The sequence below is a fragment of the Peromyscus eremicus genome, chromosome 3, assembly GCF_949786415.1.
Source record: "Peromyscus eremicus chromosome 3, PerEre_H2_v1, whole genome shotgun sequence".
Classification (NCBI taxonomy): Eukaryota; Metazoa; Chordata; class Mammalia; order Rodentia; family Cricetidae; genus Peromyscus; species Peromyscus eremicus.
The window spans coordinates 42,918,959-42,938,033 of record NC_081418.1 but is presented as its reverse complement, the minus strand read 5'-3'; the positions used below and the strand labels follow the sequence as shown (position 1 = coordinate 42,938,033).

The window sequence follows — 19,075 nt, the reverse complement described above, 5'->3', positions numbered from 1 at the left end:
TCAAGCCTCAAGAGATGCTGACCCCGCCCAAACCTTCATGTCAGACTTGGGGCCTCTAGAGCTGTGAGGAAATCCAATTCTGTCGTTGTAAGTCAACCGGTTTGTACTAATCTGTTACAGTAGTCGCAAGAAACCAACAGAGGCCAAATGAACAACAAACAGCACGGACTCTCTTCATCTCAAATGGCACGCTGACACCCACAATCCTGGGGGCTGGACAACGCTCTTTCACCTTTCATAGTCCATTTGGAATATCTGCTAGGACCCTTCCCACACTTCACATCCTAGGCTCCTGAATCACAGTTGCGTTCACGTGCAAACGTCTCTACATTCAAATAGGAGTATGACCTTCTTCAGAGCAAGAACCTGTCTTTCATACCTTGGGAGCCCATAAAACTCCTCAGACATTTCTTTGAGCGGAGTAATTGGTAAATGAGAAAGAAGGCTTCCATTTGCCCATCCGTAAATGGAAAATAACAACCACTAACTTGCCTCTCGGTGGTGATGATGGCAGTGTTTCCTGAAAACAATTCCTGCACCTGTAACAGAAATGATAGATCTGAAACACTATTCCTACTAGAACAATTCCTCAGGAAAAAAAAAATTACATTTCATTTGAGTGAGCCCTCTATTCCATACTGAACCAAAACTGCCAGTGGTTCACCCCAAGGAAGAAGAGGCCAGGGATTAGGAAACAGAAGCGGGCTGAGGGTACAGTACGAAGGTAGAGTATTCGCCTGGCGTGTTTGAGGCCCTGGGCATTCTACCTGCCCCTGGGCACTGAAAAAAAAAAAATCAGCGAATAAGCAAGCAAACAAAAAGAAAAACCTGAGACTGAAATACAAGCACCAAGGAACTATGACTCATATAATAAACATTTATTAAAGAACTATGATGCCGAGTCTATAGATGCTGAGGAAATGCAATAAGGCACAATGGCAAGGAAGCAATTATCACAAAATATGATGAATACGTGTGCGTGCGTGCGTGCGTGCGTGTGTGTGTGTGTGTGTGTGTGTGTGTGTGTGTGTGGTCCCAGAGCTAGACTGGCAAGTCCCACGGATCTTCCTGTCTCTGCTTCTACAGTGCTGGGATTATAGGTGCACACCATCAGGGCAACTTTCTATGTGGGTCACTGGAGATTCAAATTCAGGTCCTCACACTTGTGCAGCAAGCCCTTCACTGACACACACACACTCACACACACACTCACACACTCACACACCGGCCTAATGAATCCTTTTCATAAGAGCGAAATGCGAGGGGATCAGAAAGAAGGGAATGATTAACTCTAGAGACAGGAGTCTCACTCCCGAGGAGCCCCTTTGAAGCTGGTTATTTAGGATTTCATCAGGCAGAGGCAAAGTCTGTAGCATTCCAAGACCAAAAGAAACAACTGCCTGTGCCGTTGCCAAGCAAACCACACCCTGTTCAGTCCTATTGTATCCGCAAAGGCCTATTTTTATTCATTGTCCTCATAACCACTTTTTAAAACAAAAAGAGAATGTGGGCTAAGTCCCTTCTTTGAAATCAGGTATTTTATAGGACGAAGAAAGGAGACTCTGAGGAAGGATTGTGGAGGTTGACTTCTGGTGAGTCCAGAATTCACCCAAGGAGTAGAAATGGACGCTCTTCCTTTCCCTTTTTCTGAAAACTGAACCGAGGCTGCCCTAGAATGTTACCACGGGTCCTCTGAGCTCAGAAGCAAGCAGGAGCGAATGACACCCCAACCACAGACACCGCTTTGTGACAAGCATGCCCGGACCAGGAATGAGGGCCCTGCTTCCTCCCTTTGCTGACCTTCAGATCCCTCTAGGAGAGCAGAAACCACCCAGCAGCCTCCCTCCCAGACAAGCCTGGCTAGGCCTCTGAGACCAGAGCTTGCTGCTTCTGAGTGGGAGGAAAAAACCTCTCGGGAAAGCAGCCAGGACAGAGGAAAGGCCAGCAGACACCTACTGAAGGGCACAGGGGTCCCCATTCTCCCCGTGGTACATCCATGGGGAAGCAGGGAGGTGGGAAACAGCATCCTAGCCTCCCACTCTGCATCTCTCTTCCTTGTTTTTCCCAGGAAGCCTCTACCTTGCAGACCCTGCCAGAAGGCCCTCGGCATTTTCATGAAGCAGTAATAACAAGGACAGAGCGTTCTAGCCTGCCGGAGCCTGCTGGCTGGTCACTCTTTCCACTGCCTTTTGTTTTCATGCATCATTCCTCTCACTTGCCTCTCAGATTCCTCAGGGCTTTGAAAAAGCCACACAGTGACATCACTCAGCGGGCTGGCAGGCATCTCTGACATGCACCCTGCCCTAAGCATTGACGCGTATCTAGAGCTTCCAGAAAGGGACCACCTCCTATCAGCGTAGCTGGCAGAGGTAGGGCTTTAAGTACCACCCAGTGGACTGGTAAATCACATCCTACTGTCTTGTTCAAATGCATCTGCAGTGCAGGGCCTGGTGCTGCACAACCATAATTCTAGCTCTTGAACAGCCGAGGCAGGAGGATTGCAATTTCCACACCACCTGTCTCAAATTGAAAAAATAAAACTGAAAAGGGAAAGACAAAGAAAGATATATCTGCAAGGTTTGTTGAGCACACTTTCTTTCTTAAATGATCCAAGCACAGCCAACATGGATGTGTCTAACCAAACACAGAGAAGTCTCACTGTAACAGTTTCAATGTGAACCGGTTCTCGTGGTTCATGAGTTAACACTTGGTGCCAGCTGGTGGCGCTGTTCTGTGGGATTGTTGAACTGTGACTGGCAGAGGTGAGTCATTGAGGGTGACGTTTTGAAGGTTACAGCCTAGCTCCCTTTCCTATTGAGTTCTTTGCCTCCTGGTCAGCCACAATGTGAATAATCTTCAAAAAGACCAGCCAACCGCAAGGCCATGGTCTCCCCTCCATAGTAGACCATGTTGCCTGAAACATAAAACTCTCCTCCCCTAAGTTGATGCCGTCAGATATGTTACTGTCACAGTGCCGTAAAAGTCACTGACACTCATGTGTCAATGTGTCAGATGGCTGTACAGATGCCTATTCAGAGCAGAGAAGACCTCAGGCCTTCAAAATCATCCGAAGCTTGTTCCCAGCCTTATTCTTAAACTGCCCTACTGGAACCCGAGAGTAAGGCCCAGGTAGATGCTTACTTCCTAATACTTTAAAAACATTTTACATGTATTTATTTATTTAGTGTGTGGGGGCCACAGCACAAGTGTAGAGGTCAGAGGACAACTTGAGGAAGTCGGTCTTCTCGTTATGTGTGTCTGGGGCATCAAACTCAGGTTGTTAGGCTTGGCGGCAAGCTCCTTTGCCCACTGAGCCATCTCTCCAGCATGATGCTGACTTTAAAAACTTAATGGTATTGGTTCTCAATGTGGAGCAAGAGACATTCTCGTAAATCATTGATGAGAGAGAGAAATTGGTTCAGCTACTGTGCAGAGTAACCTCGAAAGCAATCTGGTAAAGTCAAAAGTGCATATCCATTTCCTGGCAATGTCCACCCCAATTTATACTCCAAATTCCTACATGTGTCTCAGGTGACATGAAAACTCAAAATCTCAACCAAAACAAAAAAACAAAAAAACAAAAAAACACCAAACCAAGACAAGCCAACAGCAAAACTCTTGACCTGATGAACTTCTACTTACGGGAGACTAGAGTCTAAAGTAATTATGTAACAGAGTAATAGTCTTTCAGTGCTCCATAGTATAAAATTACCATGTTATAAGGAACAGGTTAGTTCTATTAGCGTCATATACATAAATCTCAGTCATAATGGTGAGAAAAGGGCTGTAGGGAAATACATATGCTACTTACATACATGCTTGACACTCCAAACTAGTATTTTGTGTAGTTTAAAGCATCTTTAAGTAATTGATTGCTTCTGGGGAAAGTTGAGATGCAAAGGACTTTGAAAACCAGATACTTGCTTTATTTAAAAATATTAAAAGGGCACTAGGGAGGCAAAGGCAGGTAGATCTCTGAATTCAAGGCCAAACCTGGTCTACAGAGTGAGTTCCAGGACAGCCAGGGCTGCAAAAAGAAACCATGTCTGGAAAAACAAAAACAAAAGCAAAAACTACATATGATCTATATCTATACAGATATGGATATATAGACTCTGTGTGTGTGTGTGTGTGTGTGTGTGTGTGTGTGTGTGTGTGAGAGAGAGAGAGAGAGAGAGAGAGAGAGAGAGAGAGAGAGGAGTTATGGAGTTGTGGCACACACCTTTCATCCTAGCACTTGGAAGGCAGAGTTAAATGGATCTTTGTGAGTTAAACACCAGTCTGGTCTACATAGTGAGCTCCAGACCAGCCAGAGTAACATGATAATCCCTGTCTAATAAATAAAGAAATAAAATTTCAGAAAGATTCCTGGATAGTGGATATAGACTCTACAAGTGATTCTGAGGATCATAGTCAGTACAGCAAAAGGTTCTGATGAGGTCCTTTGAACTCTTACTTATGAGAGATGAATGGTTCGTTTGTTTGTTTGTTCGTTTGTTTTTTGAGACAGGGTTTCTCTGTGTAGCTTTGGAGCCTGTCCTGGAACTCACTCTGTAGCCCAGGCTGGCCTCGAACTCACAGAGATCCGCCTGGCTCTGCCTCCTGAGTGCTGGGATTATAGGCTTGAGCACCACCACCCATCTGAATGTTTGTTTTAGATATGGAATCATCTCCATAAACATAGACACTAATGAACCCTCTTAGAAACGTGTGTGATCTATGTGGTTTTTGTTAGTGGAGAAACCACACAGACTCACTTATCCAGGTGCCCTGTGACCTTCGGGACTTGAGTGTCCTAGAAAGAATCAGAGGTACAGTGGGATGAGGAAAGATGCTGGACCGCATGTGGATATAATTATAACCATACCCAGAAACTCCCAACGTTGGCAGAAAATCAGATAAAAACGTTAATGCAGTTGTCCGTGCCCCATTATCTGAGAGCATGACACAGCAGCTCTGTGTCGGGGAGACTGGGATCTATATTTTAAAAGGCTTTCCAAGAAATTCTGATGATCAGCCAGTTTTAAGGAATGGCAGCCATCTCTGGCTAGGTTCTATCAGTGTTTTCAAAGAAACTGGGCAGGGGAAAATAAAGCAAAAAAAGAAAGGAGAAAGGGAGGCAGACAGAAGAGCAGGAGGGCACAGCAAGTCTTGAACCCTCCCTCACATCCTTCCTACTCAGTCTCTTCCAGAATTCTCCAGCCTTGAATTGTCTTTTCCTAATTCTAACTTTCTGTAATACTCATTTGGCAATTACGCACTTCCTGTTTGTTCCTAACATGGCTACTGTTGAACCCAGTAAGTTTAACCTGTGCTATAAGCATCTTAGACCATCTTTGTATTTTCTACAGTGTCTAACACGGTGCCTCAGTGAGTAAGAGCAATGAATCATAGTGAAGAGTACATCAAGTTCAGAAATATGGTAAAGATACGAAATAAATGTGCAAAATCAATTGTATTGTTATAAGCTAGCAATGACATCTGCTGCAACTCCTATCAAAATTTCAACATCTTTTATTTCGCAGAAATTGACAAGCTGGTTATAAAAGTCATATGGAAGTATAGCTCAGAACAGGCACAATAACCTTGAAAAAGAACAAAGATGGAAGATGAGTATTTCCCAGTTTCAAAACCTACATAATCTGACACAAGGTATGAGAGTACCTATAGAAACCAGCAAAAAATTGATGGTATCGAGATAAACCAACACGTTACAGTCAATTTTAGGCAAGGTGCCAAAACGACTTAATAGAGGAAATTTGTTGGGTTTTGCTTGTTTGTTTGGCTTTGGCACTGGGGTCTGAACCTCATATACACCAGGTAATCACTCTACCACTGAGCTGTTCCCTTGCTCCTCAGCTCTCACTGTCTATTTGGACATGAGGTCTTAATAAATTAACCATGCTGGCTGCGAGCTCATTCTGTATCCTGGGCTGGTCTTGACCTTGTAATTCTCCTGCCTCAGCCTCCCAATTAGCTGGGATTATAGGATTTGTGGTGTGGGCTCAGCTAAAACTATTTTTCCAAAAAATGGTGCTGGGACAGCTAATTATCTACATGCAAAAGAGTAAAGCGGGGCTTGCACTCTACTCCTCCCAAACATACTATGCAAAGTACAGTGTGTATGTGTCAAAATGTCACAATGAAACTCATTATTTTGTACTCTAATTAAAAATTAATAAATTACTAATTCACAGTGAATCATTGACCTAAATGTAAGAATTAAAACTATACTTTTTTCTTTCTATTTTTTTCTTTTTCTTTTTTCTTTTCATTCTTTCTTTTTTTTTTTTTCCCCGAGACAGGGTTTCTTTGTGTAGCTTTGGAGCCTGTCCTGAAACTCACTCTGCAGACCAGGCTGGCCTCAAAATCACAGAGATCCGCCTGCCTCTGCCTCCCGAGTGCTGGGATTAAAGGCATGCCCAGCTCTATTTTATTTATTTATTTATTTACTTACTTATTATTATTTAATACAGGGTCTTACTATGTAGCCTGTAGCCTGGCTGGCTTGGAACTTGCTATGTGGGACAGACCAGATCTGAACTTGTGGCGATCCTCCTGTCTCTGCCTTCTGAGTGTTGAGATTACAGGTGTGTGCTACTATGTCTGGCATAAAAGTGAAAATCCTTCCTGGGACAGAGATACAACTCAATGGCAGAACACGTGTCTAGCACGTGGGAGGCCCTGGGCTCCATCCACAGCCAAATAAATAAACATCTCCTAGAACAAAGGTGCAAGCGAGTCTGCAAAAATCTTTGCAAAAATCTTTGCAAAATCTTGCAAAAAGGAAATCCAAAACCAAAGTGTCGAAAGTTTAAAAAAATAGACCAATGGATTTTAAAAGTAAAAAAATTTCTGTTTCATGGGCCAGTGAGATAGCTCAGGGGGGCAAAAATAAACAGACTTTATAGGTGTGTAAGCCTAATGACCTCACTTCAATTCTCAGAACCCATCCACAGTGGACAAAGAGAACTAATTCCCAAAAGTTGTCCTCTGACCTCCATGTGTGCACCATGGTATATTCCCACATATATACATACAAAGAATAATTTTAACAAACTTTTGTGTTTCAAAGGACACCATCAAGAAAATAAAAGGGCAGGCCCAGGTGTGGTGGCACACGCTTTAATCCCAGCACTCGGGAGGCAGAAACAATCCCAGCACTCGGGAGGCAGAAACAATCCCAGCACTCGGGAGGCAGAAACAGGCGGATCTCTGTGAGTTTGAGGCCAGCCTGGTCTACAGAGTGAGTTCCAGGACAGGCTCCAAGGCTACACAAAGAAACCCTGTCTCGAAAAATCAAAAATGAAAAGAAAAAAGAAAAAAAAGAATGAAAAAAGAAGATAAGCCTTGCAGGCATCCGACAAGGACCTTATATCCATAGTGCATAAAACCTATCAAAACTCTATTATAAAAAAAATAGCCGGGCAGTGGTGGCGCATGCCTTTAATCCCAGCACTCGGGAGGCAGAGGCAGGCGGATCTCTGTGAGTTCGAGGCCAGCCTGGGCTACAGAGTGAGATCCAGGACAGTCACCAAAGCTACACAGAGAAACCCTGTCTCAAAAAACCAAAAAAAAAATAAAAATAAAAATAAAAAATAACCCAATGAGCCAGGCAGTGGTGGCACATGCCTTTAATCCTAGCACTTGGGAGGCAGAGGCAGGGAGATCTCTGTGAGTTCAAAGGCCAGCCTGGTCTGGTATATAGAGAAACCTTGCCTCAGGGGAAAAAAAAAATGAAAATATCAGCAAGAAATCTGAATAAACATTTATCAGAAAAATAGATACAAATGGCCCCCATGTATGCAGACAGATGATCAGCACCATTAGTCATTAGGAAGACACAAGTCAAAACCTCAGACACAATCTTCACACCCACAAGAATGCCCATGGTTAGTGAGAATGCAAAGAAACTGAAACCTTCATATAATGCTACTGTGTACGTAGACTGATATGGTGACTTTGAAAACCTACATGACAGTTCTTCAAAACGCTGAACTACACAGCTACTGGACAATTCTTTCCTAGACATAACTATACCAAGAGAAATGAAAATGTGTATGTTTGTATTATGTACAAATACTTGTACATAAATGTTCATAACAGCATTATGTATAATGGACAAAAAAAAGTAAAAGCAACCCATGTTTATAAACTGAAGAACAGATAAAATCTGTTATAACCATGTAAAAACAGACATACCTACTGGTAAGTGCTACAATATGGGGGAAACCATGAAAACACTATGCTAAATGAAAGAAACTGGTCACAAAAGATCACACGTTAGGATCCATTCATGTAATATATTCACGATGTGCAAATCCTGAGAGGCAGGCAGTAGATTAGTGGTTCCCTGAGAGTAGGAATTAGGAATGAGATATGACATTTGTGGCTACAGGCTTCTTAAGGGTACCAGAAATTTTCTTGAATTGGATAGTTGAGGTGGACATACCAGCTGACGTACTTCTAAAACAATGAGCTATATATTTAAATAGGTAGCTTTTACGGTATGTAAAATAATACCTCAATAGCTCTAAAAGAAGTAAAAACCAGATAACCCAGCTTTGCGTTCTAGCTCAGTTACTGTTGCTGAATATATCAGCAAGTTCCTTTCCCTTGGGACCTTGGCATTTGCTGTTTCACTAAGTATTTGTACTGTGACGGTATTAGCTACTTTTTTTCTATTGCTATGATAAAACACTATGACCAAGGTAACTTATAGAGGACAGTTTCCTTGGGTTCGCAGTTCCAAAGTGATACGACTCCTATGAGGGAATCATAGCAGCAGATGGCCAACATGGATGCAGGAACAGCTGAGAGCTCCTACCTCCAACTATAAGCAGGAAGCAGAGAGCACAAACTTGGAATGGTGTGTGGCTTTGAAATCTCTCACACACACACACCCCACACACCCAGTGACATACTTCCTCCAGCAAGGCCACACCCCCTAAACCTACCCTAGCAGTGCCGCCAGCTTAGGGGACCAAGTGTTCAAACATCTGAGCCTCTAGGGACATTCTCATTCAAACCATTACAGTCAGCTTCTCATTATTTAGGTCTCCTTCACCCTTCTTCATCCATTGGGTGATTGTCCCCATTCCTGCTTATCATTATTGTGGTGGCTTAAATGAGATGTCCCCCATAAGTCCTGGGTACTTGAATATTTGCTTTTTAGTTGGGGGCTGTATGGGGAGGAGTAGGAGGCGTGGCCTTGCTGAAGGAAGTATGTCACTGGGGGTAGGCTTTGAGGTTTCAAAACCTAGTGCCATTCCCAGTGTGTTCTCTGCCTCCTGCTTGCAGGCCAAGATGTGAGCTCTGAGTTGCTAGCTCTACCTGCTGCCAAGCCTTTGTTGCACCATTATGGGCGCCAATCCTCGGAAACCATAAAGGCCAATTAAATGTTTTCTTTTTTAAGATGCCTTGGTCATGGTGGGTTTTTACAGCAATAGAAAAGTGACTAATACAATGGTCAGTAACCCTGTCTTCTTTTCCTTGTAGCATTAGTCGCTACCTGAAATCATCTTGTCTTTTCGTTTACTGGTGCCTTGTTCGTCTCTCTCCCCGGAGAACAAGCTCTGTGAGAACGGGGACCTTCCCTGAGTCAGTTATAGCCGCCACTATGTCAGTGGTGGTTCCTGACATGCCGTAAGCACTCAGTAATGTTTGCTGTATGGAGCATGAACGGAGGGTGGCTAATCACCAAGCTCCCTTAATCTCTAAATCTTCATTTTCTAGTGACAAAACAGCATAGTAACGCCCGCACTCAGCCCTAGTAACAGTGTGTGCAAAGACCCAGCTCATTACAGACATTCGATAAGCGTGAATTGTCACTATTGTCACGGTCTCCAGCACCACCGTTCACCTATGATTAAGACGGTCCACGTGATGATAACAGTCACCTGAAATGAGCTATTTTCACTGGAAAATGAATGATTGAGTCCCTTCTTGGAGGGTGGACAAGCTTTGCAGTCTAGGCCCCTAGGATTTGGTTTTTCTTTAAATGAAGTCAATAAATAATAGCTATAGTTATTACATTTTTCCTTTCTTTTAGGGAGCTTGGGGGTCTGGAAATTGAGTGTATGGTACAATGTACCTAAAAATATTCTCTACCATTGAGTTACATCCCAGACCAATAGCTGTAATTGTTATTGGGATTACCAATACAATTATTATAAAGAAAGCAATGAAGGAAAAAGAGAGAGAAGGATACTAAATAACAATGCTCCTCAAGTAAAAGAAAGAATGGGCAGATCTATTATTGATAATAATGTAATAACTTCCCCCACATGTTCAGTAGTTCACAAGAACTTAGTGAATGCCCATTCAGTACAAATACAATAGCCACTTGATGTTTGACCTTCCTAGTTGGCTTCAAAGAGCCGGGGTATGAAGCCAGTGAAGCAGGACTGTGAAGCAGGTGAGGGGTGCGGTGGTGTGTGGAAGCAGGTCACGCAGATGACAAGTGACTTTACCTACCGGTCAGCACCCACACTGAGGCGTGTACCTTTGCAGTCGCTCTCATTAAAAGTCAGGCAGAGTCTCAGAAAGCCATCTTTTACTGACTTTTGTGGAAGAATGATAGGTTGGAGTGGCAAATCCAACAGGAAAATTATGGTTATGCTCCAGGAACAAGTGACCCTGAAAACCTCCGCGGCTTACAATAACAGCTGACGAGTCACTCACGCCTCTTGTCCACCAGAAGTCTGCTGCGGTGGCGGCGCTGCCCCATTGTCTTCAGTCAGAGACCAGCACCGAGGAAGCAGATGTGATCTAAAGCATGGAGAGGGAAAAGAAAGAGGGTGAACGAAACTGCCCCACATGGATGCAGCTCGCTTCTACCACCTGCATTCCATCGGCTGGGACTGCGGGGTACGTGGGTAAGAAACTTGGACTGTTTCGAAAAAGGGAATACCACCTACTATCGTTGTCTTCAAACGTTTTAGAATTTGGTGGGAAGGGGGTGAATGCCTGAGGGGGCCTCACTTTTAAATTTCAGAATGTCCTTTTGGGGAGGGAGCAAAAAAAAAAAAAAAGTACCTTTGAGATGCAACTGCAAATTCTCCATAATAAATGACCACATATAAAAAGATGCCGAGCACTAGAGTCTAGATACAGAAAAATACACACAAAAATGCAGTAAAGGCACCCTTTGAGCAGCCTGGCTTTCGAGAGAACGTCTTTAGAGGACTCTTCCCTCGGACCTCGGCAGATCTTTCCTTGCCCTCCTGGGCCACAGTCCCAGAGCGATTTCATGAATTTCCCTGAGGACTGAGGCCTCCTGTCTTTCAGGCAATCGGTGCCTGCGCAGCTGGTGACTTGTTGGATGCCGGGAAAGTGCAGATTCCTGACAGCGGTGACTGTCAGTGCTGATGGCACTGTTTTCTGGGAGGTGAGTGTTTGTTTACCAGCAGCTGTCATGGCTGGGGTTCCTCAAACCTAGAGCCCCCAAGAACTCGTATTTCACTGAAGAGCTGTGGTTAAGGGCTGACTTATGTACCCCCAAGCTAATGCATGTGGAAGTCCTAACCCCCAGTGTCTCAGAAAACAACAGTATTTGCAGATAAGGGCTTTCAAGAGATAGTGTAGTTAAAATGAAGGCCTTAGGGTGGGGTCTCATCCAGCACGAGGATATTCAGGGCCAGGGCTGAGCTTGATGGTAAAGCACTTGACTTACCTGTTCAGGGACCCGGGTCAGACTCCCAGCACTCCCAAATAAACAAATCAGGAGAGACCATGTGGGGATTCAGCAAGAAGGTAGCTGTGTGCAGCCTAAGGAAAAAACTCAGTCAGAAACCAACTTGCTGACACATTGGCCTTACACTGGCAGCTTCCAGAACCATGAAGAATTGCTGTTATTTAAACTACCCAGTCTGTGGAGTTTTGTTATGGCAGCCCTCTGGACTAACACAGTGGTTCTTTCAAGTATCAAACAGTGATGTGTAGACAGGAAAGGCATATCATTCTTCCCCCAATGCTGGAGGTAAACCCAGGCTTCACACATGCACAGGCTTAGGCTATTTTTGCTTTTCACAGTAAAGGTGCTGGCTGTCATCCTCTGATCCTCCCTGGTATCAGTGGTTGGTAATATGAGAAATCTTTGAGAGAGGAAGTCCTTCACAGTGTGTTATCATTCACAGGCCCCTGAGAAGCCCTCACCTTTGGGAATACCCTATTCACCAGCCCCAAAAAAGGTCTCTCTAGGGATTTTCATTAATTGGTAGAAATTGGTCCAGATGTGCTTAAAACCAGGGGAAAATGTCATTTTAAATGATGCTTAATTACAGAGGACTCTTAATAACATGGGGAAATGATTATATTATCATTTAAGTAAAAAAAAACAAACCAGCATGCAAAATTAAACCGTATAGACAGAATCACCTTATGTATGTAATCATATGCATAGGAGGAAGGCTGACTAGAATCATAGTCGATGCTAACATTAGCTTTCCTGTGCAGTGAGATTACAGGTCATTTCTTCTTTATATTCCCTCTGCATTTCTGAATTTTTCATGGTGAGCATGTGTGAGCTTTATGATCGCAAAATAGGCTTATGTTTTAAAGATTGGAAGCTGGAGCAGAGTGTAATAGAACCCAGTGCCACAGATGAGTGCCATCTCCAAGAGATACAGGCTCCAGATCTCCTAAGTCAGCTCCAAAGCCATCTGAAACCTGTGGCCCCGTCTCCCTGCTTCCATGACTGGGGATTCCAACTCCTATTTGGAATAGGTCTCTGACAGTTCCTCCTCCCTTCAGACCTCTGAGCTCTGCTTCTGAACTTACACTCTGCTTTCCAGATTCAAGCTGTCTACGCTTTTCTTAACCAATGACCAACGCAACCTTTTCACCCTTGCCATACACCTTGCTCCCAGCCCTTTTGTACCCCGAAGCTGCCCTGGCACCTCTGGTTCTCATGAGCAGAGTGGCTGCAAAGTCATAAGCAGGAAACAAAGGGCACAGGAGAGGGAAATACTGGGAGAAATGCTTCGGGAGTTTTCTTCTCTGTGGTGTGACTCTCCTGGCTCCTCCTACCTTCCTTCTTGTTCCTCCTCTTGTAGATGAGTAGCTGCATCAGACTGATGCCATGCTGAAGAACACACAGGCCATGCTTAGCCCACCTCTATCTTCCTTCCTCTCATTGGAAGTCTGCTCACAGTAAGACTATCACTTAGCTCTTCGCCAAAGCACAGTCCTCTTCCTAACCCAGCTTCCAACCTCAGCTTGCACAAGCCTTTCTTGATCAAATGTTACTTGTGATGGAGCTTGTCTACCTGACGGTGAAACATGGCATTCCTATTAGACCTCACGGTTCATCTCCATCAATCATCAAAGTTGGTATGAGCTGAATAACACCTCCCTCCCAAACCTGTGGGTGGATATGCTACTCTCATGCCACCCTTATTTCCCCCAGCCGAGGGATAGATTGCCAGTTACTTTTTGTTGTTGTGATAAAATATCAAGACCAAAAGCAACTTAACGAAGAGTTTCTTTTGGCTTTTGGTTCCAGAGGGAGAAAGAGCGCATTATGGTTGGGAAGGCATGGCATGGACATAGGAGCAGGAAGTTGGCTTATCACGTCTTATCAACACAGAGGAAAGAAGGGGAGGGAACAGTAAAAGGCGTGAGGCTCTAAACCCCAAAGTCTACCCCCAATGATATACTTCTTCCACCTCCTAAAAGCTCTGTAACCTCTCCAAACAGCAGCACCAACTTGGTGGCAAGTGTTCAAATATGTGAGCCTGTAGGAAACATTCTCACTCACACCACCGCAGATGGTATTAGGAGACTGGGTCCACAGCAAGTGGTTACGTTGTGAGAGCAGAGCCCTCATGAGTGGGGTTTGTGCCCTGAAAAAAAAAAAGGCTCTATAGGAAACTTTCTCACTCTTTCATTCCATGAAAAGGTATCATGGGAAGCCAGCACTTAGTGTCCTGGAAGGTTCTGGATGGATCCTCACCAGACCCCGACTGTGCTAGTGCCCTGATTTGAACTTCTAGTGGTTGCAATTTTGAGAAACAAGAATATATTTATTACACACCTGATCTTTTTATTTATTTGTTTGTTTGTTTGTTTATTGTTTTTTCAAGACAGGGTTTCTCTGTGTAGTTTTGGTGCCTTGTCCTGGATCTCACTCTGTAGACCAGGCTGGCCTCGAACTCACAGAGATCCGCCTGGCTCTGCCTCCCAAGTGCTGGGTTTAAAGGTATGCACTACCACCACCCGGCTACATACCTGGTCTTTGACGTGTCCTTATCACAACTGGAACTGACTAAGAAAGAAGTTTTGGTCTTCATCTGCTCACTCTTTGGAGCTCAGGGGAAGAAATGTTATGAATGAGATCTTCTCAGTATCTCAAGAAGGAAATGACTTAGGAGCCTACTCTGTTCCCACCGAGAAGGGACTTTCATGTGCTGGTGCATTTAATGTTTCCGTGTGAGCATTCTTATCGCTGAGACACACCACCCAAGAAACCACTTGAGCAAAGAATGGCTCGTTCGCTTGCTGTTTCAAAGGTCTCAGCTCATGCTCGACTGATTCTCTTGTTTCTGAGCCTGGTGAGGCAGAACAGCACAGAGGAAGAAGGTGGAGAAGAAAACCTGATCACCTTGTAACAGCCAGGAAGCAGAGAGAAATAACAGGAGGCGGCTAGGACCTTCAGAGGCACATCCACAGCAACTCACTTTTCCCAACAGGGCGCCACCTCCCATAGTTCCACCACTTAATAATCCATTCAGAATGGAAGCTCAGTGGGTGAAACCACTAGATTTGGTCGGCATCCTCCTCATCTAAACCGCCTCTGGAAACTCCCTCACCGACATCCCCAGAGGCTTGCTTTTCTCATCTTTTGGGCATCTCTCAATCCATCTCACCTCACAACCCCAGGGGTTATTTTCCCCAATCACAAATAAGGAAACAAACGCTCAGATAAATTAAGAAATGTGCCTAAGGTCTCATAGTGAGTAGCAAGCATCTGTCTAATTTGAAAAACCAAACACTTCTCAGTGCTTAAGAGCCACTGATGCACTTCTCAGGGACCCAGACAACAACCCTATCTACCTTCCTTAATACCTCATCATGCCACATCTTCATTACCAACCAACCATGCTTTCAACTGAGCAACAAGCCAGGAGGGCAAAGACAGTGCCAGGAAAGACAAGAAGACAATGGTTATAAAAGTATAGATTAGAAAACACTAAACATTTAGGAACTATATTTCCCCCTAACATCGCAGAGACATTTTCTCCCTTTGAGACAGAATCTTACTCTGTAGCCTAGGCTGGCCTGGAACTCACATGATGTAGCTCAGGCTAGACTCTAACTCATGGTGATCCTCTACCTCCCGAGTACTGGGATTCCGTGTGAGACACCACACTTGTCTGTCTGAGGCTTTGACCAATTACGTTCCTCTGTTACCTCAATTTGCTCCTCAGCCTGAGCTCTGGCACCCCAGCTGTAAAACAGTTCAGTCCCAGCCTGTCCTACTTACATCAGACCACGTGTCCTTATTCTCTGAGGCTGGCATCAGGATGGCGGTCCCTTAACTCCGGCTTGCCATTGAAAACAAATATATGTCCTACTGCATATGACTGAAAATAATTTAAACGAATAATGGATTAATCTAACCATACATAAAAGCCAGAGGCAGTGAGCTGATGAACAGAAAATGATAGTATAATTTAGCTGGCTGACCTTTTAAACAGACAAGCGAAGAAGACGTTTGACTCTGACCCCTAAAGGTGGTCAGCGGGCCAGCTGAACCACAGCCCTTTTGCGTGAGCCAGCAGATACCCGGCTGCCAAGGGACCAGGCAGTGTTTACAGGATCTCAAACCACTGCCACTTTGCTCTCATCCTCCCAACAAAAACTCAGAAAGTACAAGGGCACCCCGCAGGCCACTCGGCACATCCCTGATTGTCCCCCAGGGAAATCTGATGTTGAAAAATGGCACTTTTCCAAAATAGTGGTTCAGGCCAGATGAGGAATTAGAGAAAAGACGACCTTCCACGGAAAATACCCTGCCTCCAAATCCCTAACGCCTTCATTAGGGAACCGAATATGCAGGCACAGCAGCTGGTCTCCACGGCTTCGGCTTCGGAGCGAGCGCTGTGGCACAGTGGGAGGAGCCACCGGACGCGTAGGGCCGGTGACAAGGCGGTTCTCCTTCCAGGCCCTGCTCTGCCGCGGTTAGCTGGGCGATCTTGGCAAAGGTACTTCCGGGCCTGATTTGTTAAAATGGCCTTGACCAGACTACGCTGCTTTCTGGTTCTAAAATCTTGTTGTTGTTCATCTTTGGATCAGGACCTTTCGTTGGATGAAAATCCAGGCAGGTTCTAGAGTGTTCCACAGAGATTCTACTATTCCAAAAGCCATGCCACTCTCCTTTTTACACTCCTCAGTGGTTTCCCTTGCACTTGATTAAAGGTACATTCTCCAGGATGGTGTTCAGAGTTCCTGGTGATCAGGACATGGCTATCTATCCCGCCATACCACCCTCACGCCTACCAGTCACCCACCTACTTTAGGCTCTGGCACCACTACACTGTTTCGGCTTCCTCACAACGCCCTTGGTGTAACACTGAGCATGCGCCATGCGTCAGACACTCTTCCAACTGCTTGCTTACACTGCTCTCTTTGCTTGGATGTCTTGTACTAATGATAGCAGAGCTTGCTGCTATAATAAGCAAGCTGTAATGTACCAGGATTAACAAAACAGAAGGCGGTTTCTGTATTCTGTAACGGTCCCTCCAGGTTCCTTCCGTTTTACAGCTCTGCCATCCTTAAAGCTTCCGAGTTCTTCATTCCCAGCTCATGACAACCCTGGCGAGGACATGATGCAACACACCATTTCTGCTCACACTCCTTTAGTGAGACCTGACCTCCCGGCCTCGCCGAGTGTGGGAAATTGACAATTTAGGCTCCTTCCCAACTTCCCTTCCATGTCATACGTCGGGAGTGGGGAGGAGAACACATCTCAAGCCGTTCCTGCCTCGTGTCCTGAGGAAGGGCTCATTCACCTCAAACACGGGTCCACGTGCTGCTTCCTTCAGACATTTCCTTGTTTGGACAGGTGGAAGGCCTCATTTTCCTAGTCCCACTATGCTGTGTACCCTTCTCCATTATGACACTGGTCACACCGTTCTGTGTGACATGCAGGACAGTCTGTTAACCAGATAGGCTGTGACTCCCTTTCGTCCTTCCTCCCTCTCCCCCTCCCTCCCTCCATCCTTTCTTAAATCAGGTTCTCTAGGTAAGCCCAGGCTAGTCTGGAACTCACTATGTAGCTTCAAACTTGTAATCCTCCTGCCTCTGCCATCCAAGTGTCAGCATTATGGACATGTGTGATAATTAATCCTCACTGTCAACTTGACTAAATTATCCAGGAGACAAATTTCTGGACATGTCTCTGATGATGTTTCCAGAAAGGTTTAACTAAAGTGGGAGATCTGCCCTAAATGTGGGCAGCACCATCCCACCAGCCGGTGTCAAGGAGCAGCAGAATTAGACAGGAGAACACACACACACCGTTGCCGTTCCTGACTGCAGATGCGATCCACCTGCTGCCTCATGCCTCTGCTGCCATTCCTCCTCCGCCATGATGGACTAACCCTTGAACTGTCAGTCAGACAAACCCTTCCTTCCTTAAGTCTCTTCAGTCAGGAAACCCTGGCACAGCAACCAGAAAACAGTACGGGAAATCCATACTGTGACCCTCGAAGATGGAAATCTTGTCATTTCATGTTTGTATTCTGAAAACTTAGCAAAGATCTTGATAAGTAGTTTTATATTGATTGAATGAATGAATGAATGAATGAATGGTTTAAATGACTAGAAGAAGCAATGAATAATTACTCTAAGGGAAAAAGCTAGTTTTATGATTCAATATTATTCAAGTTTAGGAAGAAAATAAGTTTGCCATATAAGCATAACAATTATAGTTAATATTTAGCATTATTATTTATTTAGAATATGTTTTTCTAATAAGCTCCATAGGACAAAGACCTTATACCTACTATTATTTGTCCTGTCTCCAGTACCTAACACACTGTCTACAAAAGGTAATCAATAAATATTTTGGAATGGCTAAATGCATAAAGAAATGAACGTACACATTCACGAAGACTATACTCTTAACCCCGTTAAGTCACACAAAGGTATAACCTGATTAGAAAAGAAAAGTCTAGTCTGACCAGCATAAAGTCACCAACACTGGAAAAACAGCTCCTGGTGGACACCACGACCTGTCCATGTCGGCTCACAGTCCATATCATTGTACAAGAAATGAACAACATTACTTGAGAAAGCTAAAGCCGCAATTCGAGTGAATGGGGAGAAATAATGTCTCTACCACGGCTGGACTATGAAATAGCCTTTGTAAACTGGTTAATGAGGGACACAGGAAGAAAGGTTGCAGACGATTACGGAACCATGACAACTACAAAAAGCACGTTGATTGATTAAAAAACAAAAACTTTTCTTTTTTGAGTGGAGATATGGCTTCTGGAGTTCAGACCAGCCTCAAACTCACAAACTTCCTATCAAAAGCCTTCCAAACACTGTTAAAATATTTTTTTGAAGAGGCGTCACAATGGCCTGAAGGTTTATGTCTCCCTCAAATTCATACATCAAAACCTAATCCTTAAAATGATTTAGAAATGGGACTCAAGGAAGTGATTAGCTCACAGGCCCAGAGCCCATAAAAAAGTCCCCAAAGAGACCCTGGGATGACTGTGGCGTATAATAAATTTTGGGTTTACTCAAGCTTTGGGCAAGCTTCAGTGAAACATTTCACTATTAGGATAAGAATTTGTACTGTATCAAGCTGATAATAGAAAAAAAAAAAAAAAAAAAAAAAAAAAACAATGTTCCCAAAGGGACCCTCTCACCTCTTGGACCACATGTGGGCCCAGTGAGAAGGTTTCATCCATGAACCAGAAAGCAGCCTTCAGCAGATACCAAAGCTGCTGGTTTTCCTGCTTCCAAAATGGTGAGACACAAATGTCCACTGTGTACAAACCACTCAACTTACAGTGTTTTGTGTTGGCAGCCCCAATGGACTAACACAGGTATGAAAGTAATT

General features: G+C 44.4%; 1 long non-coding RNA gene across 3 annotated transcripts in view; it reads right to left on the bottom strand.

The window, feature by feature from the left end:
- Positions 1-10,538: 10,538 nt before the first annotated feature.
- Positions 10,539-19,075, bottom strand: part of LOC131906773 (uncharacterized) — a 139,173-nt gene continuing 130,636 nt past the window's right edge. The window contains exons 1-6 of one of the 3 annotated variants that reach the window (XR_009378196.1): positions 16,944-17,163; positions 15,485-15,584; positions 14,230-14,549; positions 13,030-13,268; positions 11,675-11,769; positions 10,539-10,770 (exon numbers count right to left, since the gene is read on the bottom strand). This is a non-coding gene — a long non-coding RNA (uncharacterized LOC131906773). Of the gene's footprint in view, positions 10,771-11,674; positions 11,770-13,029; positions 13,269-14,229; positions 14,550-15,484; positions 15,585-16,943; positions 17,164-19,075 lie in introns of those variants that run through there. The other 2 variants (XR_009378195.1, XR_009378197.1) reach the window with 2 other exon arrangements.